Here is a 10,886-nt window from a genome sequence, read left to right on the forward strand (position 1 = left end):
GAAAACTCACCGGAAACGAATTGGGCTGGGTCGAGATGAGCCTGGCCTCCTCCTCCTCCGGCGAGGTTCAAGTTTCGGAAAGGTGTCATCTTTAACTCTCGATTCGCACTTTTTGACTCCCACATCATCAAGAATGTTGAGCAAGTCGTTGACGAAGGTGTCCAGGTTGGCGTCCAGTTCTAGAGAAGTCAATATCATCAGAGGACGGAGAATCTACTCCGGGGCTAATAGTGGTAGGAACAGAAAATGAACCTCCCTCTGTGCTAACAGTACTAATTGGAGGAACAAGATTACCGAAATCCGGCTCAGGTGAAATTGAAAACTGATTGCTGAAAAAGTTGAGATCTGGAGAGAGCTGGTTAAATCGGTACTGATTTGGGTTTTCTGGGAATTGAGATGAATTGGGTAACATGGGATTGAAATCAATGTCGTTCATGAAATCAGGGAGTCCAGTGTAAGTTGGATCCATAATCACAAACAATCAAATTCTGAGTAAAACCCACAAGAATTTTCACTAGAAGCAAAAGGGTTCAAGTCCAAGACTCAATTTTTAAGGAAAGAACGAACCTTTACTGAAGAGAAAGGCAAAGAAGAAAGAGATGAAAACGAAGGAAAAAAAAAATCGAAAAAAAAAATTATTAAAAAAAAAAGCTGAGGGCATAATAGACATTTTGGTGTCAAATTAACGGCGTCATTGACGTCGTGTACTGATAGTGGGTCGAATTTCAGATTTCGTGTACCAAAATGCTTGGTTTGGAACTTTATATATAAGAATTATTAATGGCCTTTACTTGGTGTACTGTTTGCGAAATTTTTCCTTTTCTTTTAAAATTCATTTGCTCACAAAAACAACAAAAAGAATGTCAAATAAAAATTAAAAACAAAAACAAAAAACTGCATAACAAATCAGAAAATAGAAAATTACACAGTAGCACCAGACCAAAGATATAAACACAGAAAACTCACCTTCAAATAGTTTTATATAAATAAAGACACAAGCCCAGGCCCAAAACCAAATAAAGCAGGCTTGGCTTCGAATTTTGATGGAAAATGACTAAAATGTCCAATCTTCATCACAATTTACGTGCATGCCACTGACATAATCCACAACAATCAAAAACTGAAATCTCAAAACGCAAAACGCAAACCTCAAATCAGAAACGCTAAAACCTCCAGTGACGGATCCAAAACGCATTGTAAAATCTCTGAAGCAGTAGCACTCAACTTGAATCTAGCTTCAATGAAGGTCAATAAGGTAAGCCCTTACTCCAATTTTTGTGGGTGAACACAGCTTTTGGTTTATACTTGAAGATTTGGAATTTGGGAGACCTCCACTGTATTGTTCGCTGTTCATAGTGACAGTTTGGTTTGGTTGGCCCTTTTCCGACCTCAATTTGTTCCTCTGGGCATGGATTAATACTGGATAATGCTTGGTTCACAGAGCTGAAGGACTTGATGGAAATCGAAGAATTTGCTTTGTCTCTGGTCGAGTTATCAAAGAAGAATATCTAGCCCGTTTGCTTTCAATGTGAACTAATCGGTTGCCCAGATGCGGGCAGACTAGAGATTGATAGAAGTTGTGTTGGAATCAGAACAAGGGCTGGGAAGTTTTGGTTTGTTCGGACTATGTAACATAAAGGTACAATTCTCTATACTGGGAATGATTTCGACATGTAGATATTGACATTTGTTGAAAAATTAACAAAGTTTGGCAATTGCTTTGATTATAGAATTGGACACCTGATTCTTCATGATTATTATAAAAAATGAATATGAAAGTTTGATGCAGGTGTTTGAACCCAAAATTAACATTTTTTCCCGACAAGGGGGACTCGAAGAAATCACGACCAACATCCGTGGCCCAAGCTATTTATTTCCAATAAGTTCGGAATATATTGTTTAGAGGCTAAATAAAGCCTACTTGAAGACCAAGCAATCTCGGAGCGAATCGGGATATTCCTTGATTTACTATTAATTATCAAATATTTGATAATTAAATATGATGATTTGCTTGATTACTAAGATTGAGCAGGAGGGAAGGATGTGGACGTGCAAGCATGGGTTCTTATTGCTTAAAGGAATAAATGGCGTGGACTTGTAGCTGAAGATATATATTACAATTAAAGATTGCTCGAGAAGATAATCAAGGAAGCGAGCGTGGGCGAGCTGCGTAGTGCTCGCGAAGATCAAGTTGGCCATATATACTTCCCATGTAATTAAGGAGTAGTGAGACAATTAAGGAAGGCCATCAGCCTTCGCTACCAAGATATATATATATATATATATATATATATATATATATATATATATATATATATGCAAGGAATCAAAGTTATCCATGCAATTAATGGGTAGTGGACACGAAGCATATGGAAGCATAATTGCAAGTAACAAGGAATATATATATATATATATATATATATATATATATATATATATATATATAATTGTTCATTGCATGGCAGAGGGTCAATTAAGGTGAACTCCTTTGTTGCATGGAAAAAGCCAATACGTGGCTAACATATGAGACATATATACGTGCATATCTTAGCGCTCGCATCTAAGAGTTTACATCCTAAGAGGCAATTATCCTTGCCTACATTCTAGCGACAGAGGATAATTAATTATCGCCTACGATAGATATCAAAACTATTAAGAGTTTTGATTTGATTCAAAGCCAATAACTGTGGCCTAAAATATAGTATTTCATGCCTATTAGGAAAGAGAATCTACAAGCAGCCTATATATAGAGGCTAAAGACGATATACAAAAAAAAAACCTCTCTCAAATCAATCAATCCCAGCGATTACAAAGCCTCCCCGGAGCAAACCTTCAACCTCGTTGAAACCCGGTGACCGCGCGCCAGTCCTAGTCTCTCCAAGAGCCAATTGTCAGCATCACCAGATCAACCCGACGACCATACTTCCAGTCCTAGTCTCTCCAAGAGCTGACTGCCAGTACCATTGCCACCGAGACTCTCTCATCCAGCGATGCAAGGGTAACGCCCTCGCAACCCAGCGAAGCTAAAGTCACGCTTTAGCAAGACCCGTGCTTTCTCCAAACTTCCCAGTGATTGCTCTGTTCAGCCTACAAAGTTGAGTATCGATTCGGTGACGCGAAGAGATCACATCCAAAGTCCTTATCCGTAAGGCAAGAAGTCATTTCTCGGAAGGCTAGAGAAGAACCTTGTGGCGAGGTTGATGCCTTCCTCGTCCATAACGCTTGAAGAAGAAGTCAGGTCAAGGGACTCCACCGACGACTGCACCCCACAGTGCTGGCACGCCCGCGCACACGCTCAAAAGAGACAGTTTGCATGCCAACTGGTTTTAGAGCCAAACATTTTGGCACACCCGATGGGACCATGCTAGAGTCTTTTGTGTTCACCATCATTGGGATGCCAGGGGAATATCTTTACCGAAGGAACTCCTAAAGTGAAATGATGACCAATGTTGCCACCATTGGCGACACTATGACAAGAGAGGCTTTCGTTCCGAAGCCTATTCCAGAGGAAGGGACCTTCAAGGAAAAACTCGCGATCATCATGGAGAATATCGAGAACAATCGTGCGAAGGTAGCTGCTGACTTTGACAGGGAAACCGCGAAGACAAATCAACTCATACGCGAACTGGACGAGCGTATCGCCCAACGGACTGAGGATACCAAGCGACAAAAGCAAGTCATGGAGGCCATCGCGAACCAAAACAAGCAGACCTTATCAGAGTTTGCGACCTTGCACAAAGAAGGTTCCAGCTTGGTTACTCAAGTCAATTCGCATCAAAGTGAATTGGAAAGTCAAAAATCTGCACGCAAGGAGGTCGTTTCTGAGACTAACTTGCCTATAGGTGGCAATCAACCTAAAGGACTCACTGGTGAGTCACAGCCTTACATAGAGGTTGTGCATGGAGAAGATGATCCACGAGATTGTTCTTCTGACAATAAAATTGTCTCTGAACAGACATGTGATTTCTCCACCGACCAAGCCAAATACGTGGCTACTGATCAGATGCATGGGGGGCAAGACGTGGCCCATGATCAACCTCCTGATCATCTGAAACGGCCTCGTGAATCAACAGAAAAATACGAGTGACAGGAAGTCATTAAACATGGTTCAGCGAATCAATTGGATATTTACAATAGAGAGGGCCCACAAGATGGACTTATTCAAAAAGCTACTGACCTATGTGAAGCACATGGCCAAGAAGATGACGAATGTGACCATCATATTGCTCAAATACAAGGCCATGATAATCAAGGTGGTTGCCAATTAATTACTCCCAGCCAACCTATTTGTGGCTTTCTTCAAAGCACATATATTCAACGGCCAATTTGTGGTTTTGATATATGTGGAAGATATATTCACATCCCAAATTTCGAGAATCGCCAAGCTCAATATTCAAGTGGCCGGTTTATCATAGTGGGATATGAACTGGCATATTATCAGTGCAAGATAACTCTTGTTTATAATTATTCAGCTCCAAATTTCTTGCAAAAAGAAAATGTTTATGATACTAAACAGTCCATAGAGGCGTCTCAATATGATGCCTGGAAAGACTATAGAGGCACACAAATATTTGATATGCCTATTTTTGAAGAGGAGATCAATTCACCACTTTTTGGTGACTCTAACTATGATCTCGATGCGGAGCTAATATATGATGAATACGATGATAATTACAATTTAATTATTAGTTCCAAAAATCATATGCAGGAGTTCAAGTTCTTTGAGGCTCTTGATCATGAGGATTCAAACCAACAAGTGGTCAAATACAATAGCCAATTTGTGGCTTATTCTGAAGACACCATGTTCTATGACATGGTAGTTGGCGACAAAGCCGATCTTGAGACACCTTCATCTCCAAAATTGCAATTGAAGATCATGCTTTGCCAAGAAACAAAGATACTTGGGGGGCAATATTACTCCTTCTACAAGCCAAATTTCTTCCAAGTCTTCGACGAGAAGTGTCTTTATTGCTCTCCTACAAGCTCTGACAAGAGAGGTTTTCGTGCTATGAATTTTGATACATCAAAGCTTGGAGTGAAGCATAGATGGCCTCCCCCGCGACCTTCTAGAGGTTAGCCAAACGAATTGCCACTAGCTTCTTTCTTTGCTTTTAATTCTCTGTCAATTTTCAGTTTGCATCTTTCTTTTCGTTAGTTAAAAAAAAAACAAAAAGAGAGTTATGCGTCGTGAAAGACGCGGAGATATCAGCGAGTGGCCTCGAAAAGAATTAGTTCGCGAAGGAGGCCAACAGTAGTAGTGTTCGCGTGACATTCAGCGAATGTTCGCATGGCAAGGAGTTAGCGAACGCTCGGGAGGGACATTCTTCACTAAGGCGATTCTCGCGACCAATTATCACAAGAGGCGAACGCTCGCTGAATACACTTCGCCAAGGTTTTTTCAAAGAAATACGAGCAAGCGGAGTTCATTGATATACGTCGCTTAAGCGCCCGCCAGCGAGCTTCACCAGGAATTCTCCAACAAGATATGCATACTCTGAACTCTGAAGTGAAGGCCATCTAAGGGCTGTTGAGTGGTCTTTAATGGACAGTATGCCAATTACAGTGGTAGACGTCGAGACAGAGACAAGAGAAAGGGAGTTTTTCAATGCCATAGCAGTTTCAGAGAGAGTTATAATCCCGTCGGCGAGGAAAGTAGCAGATTGATATCCAGGAGAATCCATATCCAGGCAAGATTAATCCACAGTTCCCACTGCCGCTGCGATAGTTATCATTTCATTGGTTGCACTTTGTTGGCTGATAAATTGATCTCTTGGAGGCTGTTCTATTGAGCGTTCGTCAAAAAATCTGAAAATATGAAATAAGCACACAAGGTGTTTGATGAAATGCCTAAGAGAAATTCAGTTTCATGGGCTTCTATTATTGTTGGAGATGCATTGGAGTTGTTGGGTTGATGAAAGTTTAGAATGCAAAAGTTGTTTTCAATGCAATTACGCATGGTAGCAGCTAATTGCTTCTTCTCACAAAGGCAAAATTCTGGATCGCAGCAGTGATTGGCATGAAGTAATAGCTAGTTAAATAGGCCAACCCATGTGGCTTTTGAAGTTTACTTCCTCATCGAGGGACTCATCTTCATTGTTATCAGATGCAAAGGAAAATATTTTCCCCAAGAATAGCAGTGACATCTTTGTGGTTAAGTTATAAACATCAAGTGTCTACAGAAAGCCTGTACAAGAGAAATATATGGTTCTTTGGCCTCTTTTATTGGCAGTCCTGAAAGTTTGGGGGACTATGTAATGAAACGATCAAGATTACAGACTGGGGGGGCAACACGAAATCCTACTTGGACGAAAACAGGCCATGTTCTTTAATCATGGTTGCTGTGATTTTAAATTCCCGGAAATATTCGGATATAATACATATATGTATGGGGGAGGGATTTCAACATTCTGTGGCATAATTTTAAATAAGACTTGTTTGAGTGTCTTAGTATCACCCCGGCCAATACTTGTGGCCACGAAATTTTACAAAGATTTTACTTTTTGAGGTGATTTAATGCCAATTATAGTGGCAGTATACATTGATTTGCCGAGAAGGATACTGCGTAGCTCTAACCCTCTTGCAGGTTTCAGAGTTACAGAGCCAACTTGTGGCTTTGCACTTGCATATTTATAGGACTGCCTACTGAGTGGCTTCAGCTTTATAAGACGTATGTGATCAGGCCATCATATTTCTACAACCTCCCGGAGATAACAAGGAAAGTATGATAGCAGTACGTCCTTTGTATCCAAGAATTAATCGGTCAGTGGGATATGAAATACTGGTCAAGTTTGGTGGCTATATTATTATACTCATGGATTCAGAGGAAGCTTTCTTAAGCTTACATAATTGAGAATGTCTACTGTCGTCATCAAGAAGGAATATTTGAGGAAGAGTATTGCTAGCACCAATTTTATTTTGGCCTAATGTAATGTGGCTAAAACCCATACATCGCTGCGGCATGTTCTTCTCGTCTAATAAGAACAACAGAGACTGATGGTTAAGCATGTAAAGAAGCATGATGGGCAGTGTTATGGCTCTAGATACTGATCTCATCAGTTTAGTGTTTTTCTTTCTGATATTAAAGTGCCTTAGTATTACTTAGGCCAAGACTTGTGGCCTTAAACTTTTTTCCAAGTCTTTTACTTGTTGAGTGGCAGAACTTGGTTATGCCAGAAAATATGTGACTAAGGCTACCAGATCGATGTCTTAGATTTTGTAAAGGTCAATGCTAGTGGCCTAAATGTTAAAGTAGATTTTGTAAAGGTCAATGCCAGAAGCATTTTATGACAATATTCTGGATTCATTGGAGCATGAAAGCTTCTGCCAACATGGAAGCCTCCCGTGAAGCTTGCTTTTCTTTGGCTAGGCAAACCAAGTCCCAGCATGGAAGCTAAAGAATCATGTTAAGACATAGACTGCATCAATTCTTGTGGTCGCGCAACCAGCGAAATAACCTTTCATCCCTGAAAAGTACTGCCTATGGAAGGCTTCTTCTACTGATAGTGAAGCTAGTTGGTTTAACCATTAGAAGAAAATGGTGCAGTAAGAGGAAAAGCATTTCTCCAGGGCAGTTTTCCTTAGCCGTTGCTTCACAAGTGCGCCTTGGGATCTTACCGTAATTCATCTATGTACAGGTTGGCGAAATACCTGGCTGGGCGATATCAGGTTGCATTCATACTTTGCTGCAAGACAGGCACGTATAAGCAAATTATTTCTGAAGCGGTGAACAGGTGTCATGCCCATGAATGTATTTTCTACATGAAAAAGAGTACTAGCCTGCAACATCTTTTCTTGGTCAAACTCTGGGCTACTCGCTGCCAATTAATGTGCAATGGTAAATTAAACCATGCATAGCTCAACATATTCTTATCTATTACAAATAAAAGAGGCTTTACCAATTAGCCTATTTGTTTATATATATATATATATATATATATATATATGTAATCAGTAAGTGATTTCAAATTATCAATTTTCATTTAAGCCAATGCAAGTGGCTTTAATGCGACGTTATTGTAAGACGAATGCTGACTCAAGACCTCTTCAGTCAAGAAGGAGAACTTTGACTTAGAGGTCTGGGGGGCAATGTTCAAACCCAAAATTAACATTTTTTCCCGACAAGGGGGACTCGAAGAAATCCGGGCCAACATCCGTGGCCCAAGCTATTTATTTCCGATAAGTTCGGAATATATTGTTTAGAAGCTAAATAAAGCCTACTTTGAGACCAAGCAATCTCGGAGCGAATCGGGATATTCCTTGATTTACTATTAATTATCAAATATTTGATAATTAAATATGATGATTTGCTTGATTACCAAGATTGAGCAGGAGGGAAGGATGTGGACGTGCAAGCATGGGTTCTTATTGCTTAAAGGAATAAATGGCGCGGACTTATAGCTGAAGATATATATTACAATTAAAGATTGCTCGAGAAGATCGATAATCAAGGACGCGAGCGTGGGCGAGCTGCGTAGTGCTCGCGAAGATCAAGTTGGCCATATATACTTCCCATGTAATTAAGGAGTAGTGAGACAATTAAGGAAGGCCATCAGCCTTCGCTACCAAGATATATATATATATATATATATATATATATATATATATATATGCAAGGAATCAAAGTTATCCATGCAATTAATGGGTAGTGGACATGAAGCATATGGAAGCATGATTGTAATTAACAAGGAATATATATATATATAATTGTTCATTGCATGGCAGAGGGTCAATTAAGGTGAACTCCTTTGTTGCATGGAAAAAGCCAATATGTGGCTAACATATGAGACATATATACGTGCATATCTTAGCGCTCGCATCCAAGAGTTTACATCCTAAGAGGCAATTATCCTTGCCTACATTCTAGCGGCGACAGAGGATAATTAATTATCGCCTATGATAGATATCAAAACTATTAAGAGTTTTGATTTGATTCAAAGCCAATAACTGTGGCCTAACATATAGTATTTCATTTCTATTAGGAAAGAGAATCTACAAGCAGCCTATATATAAAGGCTAAAGACGATATACAAAAAAAAACCTCTCTCAAATCAATCAATCCCAGGGATTACAAAGCCTCCCCGGAGCAAACCTTCAACCTCGTTGAAACTCGGTGACCGCGCGCCAGTCCGAGTCTCTCCAAGAGCCAATTGTCAACATCACCAGATCAACCCGGCGATCGTACTTCCAGTCCTAGTCTCTCCAAGAGCCGACTGCCAGTACCATTGCCACCGAGACTCTCTCAACCAGCGAAGCAAGGGTAACGCCCTCGCAACCCAGCGGAGCTAAAGTCACGCTTTAGCAAAACCCGTGCTTTCTCCAAACTTCCCAGTGATTGCTCTGCTCAGCCTACAACGTTGAGTATCGATTCAGTGACGTGAAGAGATCACATCCAAAGTCTTTATCCGAAAGGCAAGAAGTCCTTTCTCGGAAGGCTAGAGAACAACCTTGTGGCGAGGTTGGTGCCCTCCTCGTCCACAACGCTTGAAGAAGAAGTCAGGTCACGGGACTCCCCTGACGACTGCACCCCACGGTGCTGGCACGCTCGCGCACACGCTCAAAAGAGACAGTTTGCACGCCAATTGGTTTTGGAGCCAAACAGCAGGAAAGTATGGATGTACAACGAAGGTGTTGGGTTTGAAATTTATGTCGTCAAGGTCAGCTGGGTTTTACTTAAAGATTTTGGCTTTGGTGAGATATGGTTGTTTGTGCGCAATGATAATTGGTTTACATGCTTGTTTGAGTTCATTTCACAGAGAATGGTAGTTTGGTATCCAATCTTAATTAAGAGTGATTATGTAGAAAGATGAGAACCATTGTATATCAGTATATGCATTGACTAAATTGGTCTTTAAATGTGAAATAAGAAGGGGAAAGAAAGATGTTTGGAATTTGGATGCTGTGCCTTTTGCAAAGTAGTGGTTACTTGATAATTGTTGGTAATTAAGAAATGCAGAGGCTCTTAGTAAGATTATGAACTTAAGAGATGGAAGTGTATAGATTGTTAGTTAATTTGGTATATGCCAGTTTCCGGCTAGTATACTTGGTTTACCATTAATTGTGATACTGGACATAAGTTGTAAGTATATGTATACATTGTGTGTAAACACGGAAATTTTATTCCCACATGCTTTTGAAGTAACTAAAGTACTGGTTTCTTGTTGTACTCACTTTGATTAATTGAAATCCTTGAGTTCTCTGTGAATAGGCATAAACAAACAAAGATAAATCCTTGTAAAATGAATAACACCAGCGAGTGCAGTGGCAGGATTGGACGATGACGAGTGCAGTAGCAGAACACTAGTACGAGGGCAGTAGCAGAACTGGACGAGTATGAGTGCAGTGAGTGTAGTAGCAGGATTGGACGAGTGCAGTAGCAGGATTGGATGATGACGAGTGCAGTAGCAGAACTAGACGGAGTATGAGTGCAGCGAGTGCAGTAGCAGGATTGGACGAGTGCAGTAGCCAAACATGAGTAGTAGAACTGGACACGAGTAAAAGTGATGTAACAGAACTTGACGAGTATGAGTGCAGCGAGTGCAGTAGCAGGATTGGACGAGTGCAATAGTAGGATTAAGCATTGAGATGAGAGTAGTAGGAGAGTGAGATCTTGTGAAGTAACATAAAGGGATTATTCTCAAGAAAAAAAAAAGTAACATAAATTGATTATTCTCAAGGGAAAAAAAAGTAACATAAACAGGTTATTCTCAGAAGAAAAAAATAACATAAAAGGATTTGAAGTCAAAAGAAGTAGTTAAGGGTAAAAAAATAAATTAACTCATGACATGTGGCAAGTGGAGAGCAGATTGTCCTTATTTATAAGATTTAATCATTATAAAGGGATTTAGTAGTTAAGGGTAAAAAAGTAAATTAACTCATGACATGTGGCA

The 10,886-nt window shown here is 40.1% G+C and overlaps 1 long non-coding RNA gene across 1 annotated transcript; it reads left to right on the forward strand.

Annotated features, from left to right (window-relative positions):
• Nucleotides 1-1,322: 1,322 nt before the first annotated feature.
• Nucleotides 1,323-9,654, forward strand: LOC121049479. Its single transcript, XR_005800420.1, has 3 exons — nt 1,323-1,639; nt 1,780-1,789; nt 9,602-9,654. It is a non-coding gene; the product is annotated as an uncharacterized LOC121049479 (long non-coding RNA).
• Nucleotides 9,655-10,886: the final 1,232 nt, after the last annotated feature.

The sequence above is a fragment of the Rosa chinensis genome, chromosome 5, assembly GCF_002994745.2.
Source record: "Rosa chinensis cultivar Old Blush chromosome 5, RchiOBHm-V2, whole genome shotgun sequence".
NCBI classification, from domain to species: Eukaryota; Viridiplantae; Streptophyta; class Magnoliopsida; order Rosales; family Rosaceae; genus Rosa; species Rosa chinensis.